The sequence below is a fragment of the Diabrotica undecimpunctata genome, chromosome 10, assembly GCF_040954645.1.
Source record: "Diabrotica undecimpunctata isolate CICGRU chromosome 10, icDiaUnde3, whole genome shotgun sequence".
Lineage (NCBI taxonomy): Eukaryota > Metazoa > Arthropoda > Insecta > Coleoptera > Chrysomelidae > Diabrotica > Diabrotica undecimpunctata.
This window is the reverse complement of record NC_092812.1, coordinates 70,519,399-70,533,190: the sequence shown is the minus strand read 5'-3', so window position 1 is coordinate 70,533,190 and position 13,792 is coordinate 70,519,399. Positions and strand designations below refer to the sequence as shown.

Sequence of the window (13,792 nt, the reverse complement as noted above, 5' to 3'; positions counted from 1 at the left end):
TATGGTACCAATCTTTTTAATAATATCGAAGCCAATATTTTATATGTAGTGTTGATTAGTGAGATTCCTCTGTAATTCATGCATGATTCCTTTTTTCATTTCTTATGTATTGGTACAATAATTCTACCACACCATTCTTTCGGCATTATTATCTTGTTGCCAGGCCATTTCTAGTAATTGATGTATTTTACTTATGAGTTCATGACCGCCTGTTTTAATTAGCTCGGCATCAATATTGTCCAGACCAGGGTATTTATCGTGTTTAAGCGTTTTTATGGCATGCGTAATTTCTTCCATGCTTGGTGGGGGTATTTCTAATTCGACCGTTTGATACTCAGGTTCTCCGTAGTTTCCACCATTTTCATTGTTTTCATCAGTGAAATTTTGGATATTCAGGAGCTCTTCAAAATATTCAGCCCATCTTTCTATTATTTTGTTTTCGGCAGCCAGCATTTCTCCTTTTTTATCTCTTACGAAGTTGGGTTTGCTTATGTACGAGCCTCTCTTATGTTGTCTTACTTCTCTGTAGAAATTATTATTTTGATTTCGTCTGTGTTCTCCTTCTACTTTTTCAATTTGTTGCTGCAGATGTTGTCTCTTTTTTTGTCTAAGTGTTCTTCTAGCTGCGGCTCTCTCTCTCTCTCTGTGAAATCGTATATCTTTTTCTTCTTTCTGATCAACTTATCGTTGGATATCAATTTGTAAAAACATTCATTTATTCCTTATTGCTGCACTGATTGGAAACATGGACTTTCGGAATTACAAGTGTGAGAAGTATTGAAGCCTTTGAAATGTGTGTGTTTTTCGAAGGAGGCTGAAGATTTTGTGAACAAAGCACGTGACCAACAACGAGGTGCTGAGAAGAATGAGGACTGAGAGAGAACTCCTAAATATTGTATACAATAGAAAAACGAGTTATCTAGGGCATATTTACAGAGGAGAATAATATAACTTTCTACGACTCGTAATTAAAGGGAAAAAGAGGCCCAGGAAGAAAAAAATGCTCCTGGTTAAAGAATGTAAGAGACTGGACAGGCATGGACACTCATTCGGCACTAAGAACAGCTCAAGATAGAGAGCAATTTGCTGCAGTTATAGCCACCCTTCCATAATGAAGAAGGAATCTTAAGAAAAAGTGTAAACAGCATTTTGTTTAAATTATTTTATTAAACAAAAAACATAATATAATTTAAGAATACTTATTTTTATGATTAGGCATATTTGGCTATATGTAAGTGAAATAATTTTTTACTCGGTATTGAAATTTCTCTCACGAATTGTCAGCAACAGCCAGCAACGAGTGGTAAATAAAAGTTCAGTGATTAAAAATAGAAGGAGATTTAGTATGGGCCAAAACAACCGCTCCGTCCCAGTAACAGGTCGAAAGGTCAGACAGCTAAATTTAACCCGAAGAGAGATGGACCCTATAGAATCACACGAGTGGTATCGGATGTGAGTTACAAGCTTTGTGGAGTGGACATCCCTACTGCTCTTGGTGTGTTCCACGTATCCGCTCTTACACACGTTAACCTTAATTATGTTAAAGCTCCCACGCCTGTAGTGTCAAGATGAAAACGAGGACACCCTAGGAAGAAACCTGCATCTTCTGGTGGCCCCTCCTCTAATGAGTTCGATTCCGGGGGGAGGCTGTACTAAATCATAATCCCTATGATGACGCATGATCTAGCGCAATGTCCGTCAGCAGAAGTCAAGTGGTCTAATATGTTTATGTGATCCAAGAAGTATTTCGTTATATATACAAACTTAGATCAAATACATACGGTATTCATTTTGTTAGTTAGTTTTTAAGAGAGAGTTGAGTTTTAACCTTCAACAAAGAAACACACATATGTATCCATGCTTATAAATTTCTTGTAACAAAATCCCTCAAAATCCCTGAGAAAAAGTAAATTCATGTTATAATAGGTACTTATTTAAGAAATACGTCTTTATAAATTTATAAACCAGTCACGTATGCCGTATAATATATTTACGTCATTGATCAAAACTGTACGAAAACTATGGCGGCTGATGATAAGGCCTATTTTGCTATTGAGGTTCCCGAGATAATAAAAAAAACGAGGTCACTAACCTAAAAAATAAAATGCTCTTGGAACACAATTGTCCTTTGCGAATTATGATGTATCAATGGTCTAGTTTAGAGGTATTATTCTCTCTTTGGTACGCGAGGTCCCGGATTCAAATCCATTAATTTCTTTATTTTATTTATGGAAAATTTTAATAGTAATATTAAAAATAACACAATGGAAATAATACAATTAATATTAAAACGTATGATAACGAGCATTATTTAAAATTGCATCTTTTAAAGATGGTTCTTTACGGTGTAGCTGTCCTTTAAATACCACATTTTATGAAACCCTATAGTAGCTTGCAGTTACGTAAATGTAGGAAACTGATATACACCACAGAAATTTTTATCTCTAAACCAACACACCTCTCGCCGGATAATCCAAAACATCTATTAGGTGTATTAAATATTCGTTAGAACACATTTTTTGTTTTATCTTAAGTTATCTTAAAAATTGAATAAGATGCTTGCGTATTCTTCGGCATTCTCCTCATAAATCATGAGTGCCTCTCACATTTCTGTGTATACCATTTTCAATGAATAGTAGCCTACACAGACATGAATTGATGGCAGTCAGTGGAACAGTAACACTGATTTCCATTTCTTTGCACAACAATTAACGTTGGCGGATAGAAGCTAATTTGAAATTGCCGTGCCTAGCCGCACATTGTTGTAATCAGTGCCGGTTCAAAATTTTTCTTTCTCCAGGCCTTCCTATATCAATTATCTAGTGATTAAAACTAGCAATATCTTCTTAAATACTAGTTTAACAATTTATATAAAATTTAAGCTCAATAGGTACGTACCCTTAACTTACACTAATAACGCACGATAAGTCATAAAAATGGCGGTTAAAAACAGTTAATATAGTTTAGGATATCAGAAGTAGATCGAAAACAGTAAAGTCAGTGGATATATCTGTTAAATCACAAGAAAAATTAGAAAACTATTATATTCACAAATGAAATAACCCACATTTCCTTTTTGAATCCAAAAGCCTTCTTATAAAGTTAAAAATAAACTTATAACCTTTATATTACATGTGATGTTGGGTCTTGTTGTGCTTAAAGTATAACCAAAATTTCAAAGCAATCGGTCACCTTATTGAAAAGTTATTTTATTTGTTTATCCTAAATTAAATTTTTTTGTAACAATATAAGTTAGAAAATGAGAAAGTTACAGTAATTCCAAGGATAGTTTATAAGAGAAAAAGGACAGTTCTATCAACAACATTAAAAAAAATAAAGACAAAGATTTTAAATATTGTAAAATAATTTTGCAAAAACATTTTTTAACTTCTTGGTAGCAATTCTTTACCTCCTTGTTTATGTAGACTTCTTCTATGTTTTTCAATTACTTTTCTAGTTGTTCTCTTTTCTTTTTTCTGCAAATTCTTTTCACTTCTCTTCTTCTTGCAATATAGTTTTCGATCGCATTTTGGCTATTTTCTTTATCTCTTTGTAGTTTTACCCTGTTTCTTCTTGCCAAAGCATTACTACATTCTTCATCGAACCAGTCTTGCCGTCTTTTTATATGCTCTCTTCCTATATACTTTTCCGCTGCTTCCGACATGGTTGTCTGTATTCTCTGCCACTCTTCTTCTATATCCTGTTTGACTGGATTCTCCAGCTTTTTATTTATTTCTTCCTCTAGTATGTTTACAACCCGCTTCTCTTGAAGGCGCTCTAATTGGTAATTTAATCTATCTCTAACAGGTTTTGGAATTATTGGTAGTTCTTGTTTTAGTTTTGTTATTATTAGTGTATGGTCACTGATGGTATCTGCCCCTCTCTAACTCCCGCAATGGATTATTGCCTTATCATTTTTGCTTTCAATGAGGACATGATCTATCTGATTTTTTATTTTTTCATCGGGAGAAGTCCAAGTTACCTTATGAATGTCTTTGTAATCAAAACTTGTGCTAGCTATCTTCATTTTGTTCTCTGTAGCAAATGCTATAAACCTTTTCCCGTTTTCATTTGATTTCTTATGTAAACTTCGTCCCCCTGTTATTCTTCTATATATTTCTTCTTTTCCGACTTTCGCATTCATGTCACCAATCATTATCTTTATATCGTATTTCTGTATATTCCCTATTAGGGTGCTTAGTTTTTTGTAGAACTCTGTTCCTTATCTCTTATAGCCTATATCTTATATCTCTTATAGCCCTTATCTCTTGCCCTACTGCTCCACCATAGGCCGATCAGACACCAGCATATTCTAGTCTAAGCCGCAGATTCATTTAGAATTTTAAACTGCTGCGTTAGCCTTTTTGTTTTTTGTACACCGAGCTGGGGATCGAACTCACATCCACTGAACCACTCGTAGTGAAGCGAATGAGAACCGGCCGCCCAGCCCGCTTGGCTATCTGACCGATCCTATTTCTATTATTCCATTTCCTAGTTGTTTCGTTTCTTGCAGAGCAAGGATCTCTATTGTATATTTTTCCATAATTTGGTCTAAGGTTTTTAAAGGTCCCTGCTCATAAGTACGTCTCACATTCCAAGTCCGAATTTTTATTATGTCCTTGGATTGTTGCCTTTCTTTTGTGTTTATTTTTCCGCTTTCCATGGTCGTATTCCTTTGCCTTGCCGTTTCAGTATCATATCTCCCCAGTTGTTTTTCTTCTACTAGTTTTTTGGCAATTTTTATTTGGTATTTTCTTTTAGCTGTTGTTTTTCTTCATCCCATATCATCCCATTCTTTGACATTCACCAACAACTTTTTATAGCCTATTTTTGCTTTATGTTTTCCTTTACTTTTTTTTCCTTTGCTATTTTAACTATTTCTCTCTGTATTGCTTTTTTTTTTGATGTCAGATCATTATTTATGTAGATGCGATCTTTATGGTACTGCAACTTACTTTTCCTATTTAGTATCTCAATTTTATCCGTGAAAGTTTCTGTTTCTATGGCATTACGTATAATATATTCACTTTAATATTGTCAATTGAATACCTAGTTCTAACAATTAAGATTGCAAGATCCACATTGTTGCCGGAGACAATAAACACAAAGTACAATGGAAAGTTGCATCAATAACCATGAAAGAGACAGACATTAAAAAAAGAAAAATCAAAGAAGCAGCCCTCATCCTAGTAAATGAAGAAAAAGATGTAGCAAACCCAACAGTAGAATGTAGCAGGCTTTGATTGACAATACTGAAAGAAGAAGTCAACAAAAAGAATATACCAATAATAGCGGATTAAGAAATTCTGAAACACATCGCATTCAATCATATACAATGCATATGCAACACACAACGGAGATACACAATACACGAACACTCTCACAAATAGAAACGCTTATAGCACATATTAGTATTGCATAACACTTAGAATAATCAGAATTTGCGGTTCCATATGGCATAAAATCCACAGTCATATCGAAATCGAAACGTCAACTTTTTTTAGTTAAAAATGTAATTACTGTTACAATCAAATTGTAGTTTAATTCCATATAAACGCAATATTTATATTCGATACTTGAATTGTGAATTTGTCCTTATGCCAGACGATTTTTTTTTGTTTCCGAGACATAAGTCAAGTCTCCCACAGGATAACGAATAAAATCCATTTCCAATTGCCTACATTTGTTTTTGCATGCAATTTTCCGTCGGCGACACGATATTATGTTATTGTGTATGCATGACAACACTATAATAGCTCCACCAGTGCCGATATTCCCGTGACTTTTTATAGATCAGGAAAAATTATATACAAAATATGTCAGAGCTATATTTTTACTTTTTATATTCTTTGTACTGCAATTTTAATATGTCACTACCCATCAGGAGGCCGATACGTCAATTAAAAAGATTGCTTCTTCTTCTTTTTTTTCTACATTCCAGGGATTGGGTATTTTTTCCTTCCCCGATATCAATCCCTCGGCTTAAAATAGCAAAATCCATCATATTGATAAGCACATGGAATGGGAGAAACCTTTATGATTCCTGAACATTTAAAAATCTTGTTTAGGAGACTAAACAATAGCTCAGGAATATGCAGACTCAAAGATGGACAAAGAAGTGAGGTAGGAATTTTTAGGTTGACAGTTTGTTAGCAACAAGAGATATAGGAACTTCGTCAGTAGAGCTACAAGATACCGTGGAGCAGATGTCCAGAGTCAGACTAAAACGGATGGAGAAAAAATATCGGTACAAGAATTTTAGGTACTATTTTATTATAAACAATTACATGAAAGAAATCAGAAATGAGAATATGTTAAGAAAACATGGAAATTCTTTCGTAAAAATATGACCAAGATACTTGTTAAACATAGCGTAACAAATAGATTTATTAAAACAACAATGGATAATGGGAGAAATTATTAGACCTTATGGATAAAAGAAACAATACAAAGACAGAGCAGAAGAATATAGAAGGACACTAAGAGAAATAAAACAAAAAATACAAGCGGCGAAAGTAATTGAAAAATGGAGTTGTTGATAACATAGTAAGAAAACTTAATATTCTAGTAGATAATACAAAAAATACAAGATAATACAGGGCTGAAGTCTATTTTTATACTACATCTAAGTAAAAGCCGACAAAAATGCTACGAATACAGATTAATTAGTCTAATGAGCTACACATTGAAACATTTTTTTCGCATAATCTATGGAAGAATAAGAAATCAATGCGAAAGAGATCTAGATGAATCCCAGTTTCATTTTAGGAATGCGCTTGGTACTCGTGGAGTACTTTTGCCTTAAATATACTTCTCCAAAAGTGCTGCAACCAATGTTAAAGATATTTATTTAGCTCTCATCGATTATGAAAAATCTTTTGATACGATACAGCATAAGACGCTTTTAAACTTATTAAAAGCCAAGGGCATTGATGGTAGAGATCTGCCTATCATGGAAACTTGGAAGCAGAAAGCAGTCATACCCACTAGAAGTTTTAAACGGGATTTGCAAGATAAAGAGTTTGGAGTAAAAATCAATCTTCTCATGGCGCCGTCTCCTTTCGAAGATTGACGAGCCAAATGGCAATTGTAGTTTTGGAAACTGCTGCGAGAAAGATTTCTGCGGATGAGCGGTCGAACCATCTCCTCAAGTCTTTCAGTCACGAGTTCTGGCGTCTTCTTACTGATCTTTTGCCCTGTACTTTTCCTTCCAGTATAACTTGAAGTAATTCAACACATGACCCAAGTATTGCATTTTCTTCTCTTTGATTATTGTTCTTAGTAATTCTTTTTGTTTACACATGCGACGAAGTACCTCAACATTAGTAACTCTTTGTACCCATGGAATTCTCAGCAATGGAGAACTGATTATTACTATTCCATATGATCACGACACTGTAATCTTGTGCGACAGTATACAGGGCTTACGTGAGTTGCTGGATTGCGTAAATTTTCGGAAAAAATGTTTCCCTATTTTTGGCAATTTGACTCAGTACGGCATTCATACAAAAAGTTTCGGATCAGCATATAGATTTTTTTTGCAACGTCGTAATTTCGGCTGGAACAGGGGTGAGAAATCTAAGGTGCAACCCTTAATTTGAACCCACATGCTTTAAATAGACGGTGTAGTTTCTAAAGTTGTTATTACATATTGTAGTATTGATTTATATGTAATTCATGTTGGGTCAAATCTTGGGACTCAGTAAAAATGTCCCATGGGCTTGTAGTCTATTTCGTTTGAGGGATGTGTTCGTTCTCTATGCTATATCAAATATTCTGCAACATTGAGAGTCCATTTTCTAGAGCAAACCTACGATCTATATATGTATTTTAAGCAAAAAATCAACTTATCTCATGTTTTGGATATACAACCTAACAGCCTCAGGGGAGTATATCAATATATTGTTTATTCGTTTTGCCCCCTCTTTAGAAATTGCCCAGGTTTCCTATACCAACAACGATAGATGCAACAATCACTGGTTTATTATCAAACCATTTCGTGATAACCACTCCGTCTTTACTTATAACTGTATCACAAGTACCTATTCCGTTTTTTTGGCCTTCTTCTTCATATTTTTATCGGTTTTTAGTGGAGGTTTCTACAGTCACAGTCTAAAAAGTCAATTTATTGGCATGTTTTCACTGACCAGACTCATTGGCGTTGAATTATTCCAGTAAACTCGTGGAAACTTTAATTTCCCGCTATAATATGAATTCCAATATTTTTTTTGATTTCTTCAATATTAGTTAGCCTTACAAAACTCTGTTAAACCCTAAAAAGTTTGTTTTTTCTGCCATTTGTTCATACACAGATTTGTTCCAATCAATACTTCTAGTCAGGTTATCTTTCAACCATGTGATATCTGTTTTTTTCAGAAAATATTGTATAACAGTGCCAGCTGTGAGAGAACTGCTAGAAATGGTCTTACATTAATTAGGTCAGGTGCTCAGGTCAAACACATTTGAATCGGAAATGTTGGGCTCATCAATTTCTTCTTGTCCGGATTTATCACTACTTCCTTGAATAGGTTTTTATTAATAATTATAACTTCTAGAAAACAAACATACTATCTGGTAGGTTATCTAGCTCATACCATACATCGTTATCGCCGGACAAATATCCAATGAGTAGTCATCGTCATTTTCCAGATAGGCTAAGATTTTCTCCTCAGTAAGCACCTTGTTACTTTTTGACACCTCTATCAGCTTCTCAAATTTTTAAAAATAGTCTAATATGAAATATGCCCAGATGATGATGGCAAAGTAAATTAGAAATAAATCAAAACTAGACTAAACTGAAATCGAAACATTTTACTCTCACAATTTCTGTCATGAAGTATGTTTGTCCCTCCTTAAGGGCGTCGATCCCCATCTACTTCTGTTTGCGGCAAGTCCGATGGAGATGTTATTGATAACAGAATTGGTCAAATTGTCAAAGTCAAATCAAAGTGTCTTGGTAGAACAGAGTTCAATGGTTACGCTAGATAATTTTACTGGACAATGGATCTCTGAAACAGATGTTCCAGAAATACCATAATTTGAGTCTGTTTTACAGTCAAATGTTCAATTCACCCATAACAGCCAAGATATATATATATATATATATATATATATATATATATATATATATATATATATATATTGGTCAAGTGATTCTTTTTATAATAATCCTGTTATCTCCAAAGCTTTTACAATAACCGGGTTCAAGAAATTAATAGAAAATATCTATCTAAATGACAATTTAGCAGCTGCAGAGAGAGGTTCACCTAACTTGACATACTAGTGTATTTATTCCCAAGAAGCCAATTAAACATGGTTATAAAATTTGGGCAAAGTGTGATACTGTTACTAGGTATCTGTACCAGTTTATTATCTACATTGGAAAAACTGAAGGCATTGAAAATTATGGCTTGGGATACAAGGTTGTAACTCAAGTATGTCAAGATATACCACATAAATCTTTATATGCTTTTGATAACTTTTTTACAAGTTGCAAATTGTTGGAAGATTTATATGCTAAACAGCTGTGTGCTATAGGTATAGTCAGACCTAATCGCAAAGGTTTACCCGATTTCATGAGGAAAAAGCAAAATAAAAATGAAAAACTTCGAAAGAATTTATTCTATTGTTTGAGCAGTGGCCCTATAACAACAATAAAGTGGTTGGATACCAAAGAAGTCACGGTTATTACAACTACCAATCAACCACATGAAGTAACCATGATAAAACGTACACAAAGAGATGGCACAAAGAAAGATATAATGTGCCCATTGCAGATTATACACTAACACGTTCGCGACGACGCAGAATTCCGAGATTTTACCTTTCATATCAATATATTTTTTATATGTTAAAATCCATATTTTTCTATTTAAAAGCTATTGTTTATAAGTACCACCCGTGGTACACGCTGGCTGTAGTGAACATTCTTCAAGAAAAAACGTCGTGTACCACCGGTGGACACAATGTGTAGTCGTGGGTGTCGTAGTATTTTGTTGCATTTGGACGTGGATTTGATTTTGGACATTCCTACGATATTTGCATGGAATTACTTGAGGGGCTTCTGTATGAAGGAAGGACACTATATATTGATAATTATTATACTAGTGTAAATTTATGTAAAAAGCTCCTTCAGTGTAAAACATATATTTGCGGAACCCTTAGATCTAAGAGAAAAAAAGTCCCAAAAATGTATGTCAAAAAAATTAAAGAAAGGGCAAATATATAGAAAACTAAATGATGATGGCATAAGAGTTGCTAAATGGATGGACAAATGTCTTGTATTAATGATTAGTACAGTTCCCAGCCATACAGTAAACCTCCAACCGACAGGAAAAAAATAGACAAGGTAAAGACATTCTAAAACCACCTGCGGTTATTGCATATAATAAGGCAAAGAAAGGTGTGAACTTGTCAGATCAAATGTCTTTATATTATATCCCGTTAAGGAAAAGCATTAAGTGGTACAAAAAAGTGTTCTTCGAAATTTGTCTTGGTACATGCATAGTAAATACATGGCTTATTTTCAATAATTATGGTTATAATCCTAAAAGATGTAATATGTTATCTATTCGCGAAAAAAATATTGAAGGACTATTACAAAGTGCAGTTACAGAAAGTCCTCGTGAACCAGATATTGTTCCAGTGAAAAAACCAAACTTATCTTTGGTGAAGTATAAGTTACAAAAATATGTAGTGAGGTAGTGCTAGGTAAACAAGAAGACGCTGCTTTTAATGTTATAAGAAAATTCAGGACACACAAGGATCAAAAGCAGCCCATCCAAAAACAAAAAGAGTGTGTATATATTGCGATACATGTGAGGATAGACCAACTATGTGCCTTCCTTGCTTTAATGAGATTCACAAACCCACCTAGTTTTGTAGAATGTTAAAATTATTTCTTAAGTGTTGTACTTCGGTCCGGAACAATTTGGCTTTCGAAACGGTATGGGAACTCGAGAAGCTTTGTTCAGTTTCATTGTTCTCATGCAAAAGTGTCGGGATCAACAAAAAGATGTCTACTTGTGCTTTATAGATTATGAAAAGGCTTTTGACAAAGTCAAACACGATCAGCTAATAGAATGCTTGCAAAAAAAGAACCTGGATCCAAACGACATTAATACAATACGTGAACTCTACTGGAACCAAAACGCCTCTGTCAGAACTGAAATGGGTGATACTGAAACCATAAACATCCAAAGAGGAGTTAGACAAGGTTGTATACTATCACCATTATTATTCAACTTGTACTCAGAGGACATCTTTGCACATGCCCTAGATGAAGCACAAGAAGGAATAAAAGTCAATGGAAAAATCGTGAACAATATCAGGTATGCCGATGATACAGTACTGATTGCTGACAGTGAAGAAGAACTACAAATTCTGTTAACCAAAGTAGTGCGAGAAGGAGAACTATGCGGCCTTAAGGTGAATGTAAAAAAAACCAAAACAATGGTAATTTCAAAAAACACATACCAGTTATAAACATACTAGTCAACGACAATCTAGTTGAACAAGTGAAAAAGTTTAAGTATCTAGGGTGTTGGATACATGAAACCTTAGACCAAGAACAAGAGGTTGAATGTAGAATAGAACAGGCAAGAAACACCTTCTTAAAGATGCGACAGTTACTCACTACCCGTAATCTTGATTTGTCAATACGATACCGCATGATAAAGTGTTATGTATATAGTGTACTATTACACGGCGTGGAAGCTTGGACGTTAACAGTCAGCTCGTTACGACGTTTAGAGAGCTTTGAGATGTGGGTATTTCGTCGTATGCTGAAAATTCCATGGACCGACCGCGTTAGAAATGAAGAAGTTTTAAGGCGTATGAATAGAGAACGTGAACTCACAGAAATTGTCAAGAAGCGTAAAACGTCTTATCTTGGACACATATTTAGACACGGCAGGTATAACTTCCTTCAGCTTATTATAGAAGCGAAAATAGAAGGCAGACGCGGCCCGGATAGACGACAAATGACCTGGCTGCGCAACATCAAAGATTGGACAGGATTAAACTTTCAAAGTTTAATAAGGATAGCCCAAAATAGGGAAGACTTTGCAGAGGTCATCGCCAACCTTCGCTAAGAAGACGGCACCTAAAGAAGAAAAGAAGTGTTGTACAATATCTATGTTTTAATTTAAATAAACCATTTTTATTGCATTTTTTTGGCCTTTATTTGTGATCATATAAATTATGATATGCCAAAACGACGGCAAACCCATATATTCAAAACTACACTTGAAATATGCACGTAATATAAACAACATATCTATTAACTGCAAGGTTTTAGAGAGTTAAGAAATAGGAAGGTATCGTGTACCACCGGTGGCCACAAGTGGCTGAACGAAAAGTTAGACATCAACCACCGGTTATACACATCGTTGCGAACGTGCTAAGTATGGGAGGTGTTGATCACTTTGACCACTTTCATATAGGGCATCATATCCCGTAAGTACTTCCTCTTCTTCTCGTAGCACTACAACCCGGGGTGGGTTTTGGCTGACTGCACAACTTGCTTAAATCTTGAACGGTCATCCATAATAGTTGGGTCAGTGGGTAGCCCCATTGTTCTTAGATCTGGCCATATATTGTCTCTCCATCGCATTCGTGGACGTCCTAAGGGCCTTCTGTGGGGGCTTCCTCCCATGTAAACTTGGCAAGGCGGTTATTAGAGAGTCTATGGACATGGCCAGATCTTAGACGTTGGGATTTAATCTCTTGGACTATATCGCTCGCTCTATACATCTGCTTGACCTCAGCATTTGTTCTCATCCGGTATTGCTTACTATTAATGTAGTGATAAGGCCCAAATATTCTTCTAAGGATTTTCCTCTCAAAAAAAAAGTAAGTACGAAGTCTAGAAAATCGTGGATGAGATTATTCTTCTTTCTTTTAGATGCAAGTGGGATTAATACATATATCATGTACACAAGAATTCATGTTAAAAAAATACTTCCTACAAGGATTTTAGGCTTCGCCTTGGAAGAGCTCTCATAGGTGACTTTACAGTAGAGGCATCTTGACCTGTGATATCTAAAAATAAAAAAACAGAAAACTTTGGTGTTCCAGGCGAAATTCGGCTGAGAAATATGGGACCACATTTACCAGATGATCAAAAAAATTATACAAGATGCAGATTTTGACTAACAAAAAAAGAAGAAAAACGAACTCACATTATACGTAGTAATTGTCAAGTAGCTTTATGAAAACAACATGAAAATAGTTCCCACCACTTTTTTTTATTATTTTTTCAAATTATTTTTTATTTCAACAAAAATATGTTTTATTTACCTCCTTTAAATACCAAACGTATAAAAAACAAACAAAGTAATTCTCCTTATATCCCATGTCTTATTAAGGGGTAAATAAAAAAGATGGTACCGGGTTTCTCATTATATTTTGACCCCAACTTATTTTCCTTAATTTCGGGAATACAAAAAAAGTATCAAATAAAAGTTGTACTATTTTATCTGTACCGACCAACAATGCACCAACAGACCAAATTTTGTATACAGGAAGTGCCCAATAAATTTATCTTCAATATTTCAAATGGGACACCCTGTATTTTTTTATAGTTTTGAGTAGCCCTGCACTTCCTGATTACCAATGTATAACATTGTGTAGCATTAGTTTTGTTCTGTAATAGCATATGGTACTACAAAAGGGTAACCATAGGTGGCTATGCAACTGACATTTTCAAAATGAAACAATTATTAATTTATTATAAACTATCAGTCCTCATACCGAAATGGGTTATACTGCAGATGAAAAAGTAGATATATTC

The 13,792-nt window shown here is 34.6% G+C and overlaps 1 protein-coding gene across 1 annotated transcript in view; it reads right to left on the bottom strand.

The window, feature by feature from the left end:
- Positions 1-13,792, bottom strand: part of Delta (neurogenic locus protein delta) — a 453,254-nt gene that overhangs the window by 370,622 nt on the left and 68,840 nt on the right. The gene's annotated exons all lie outside the window — the stretch shown is intronic.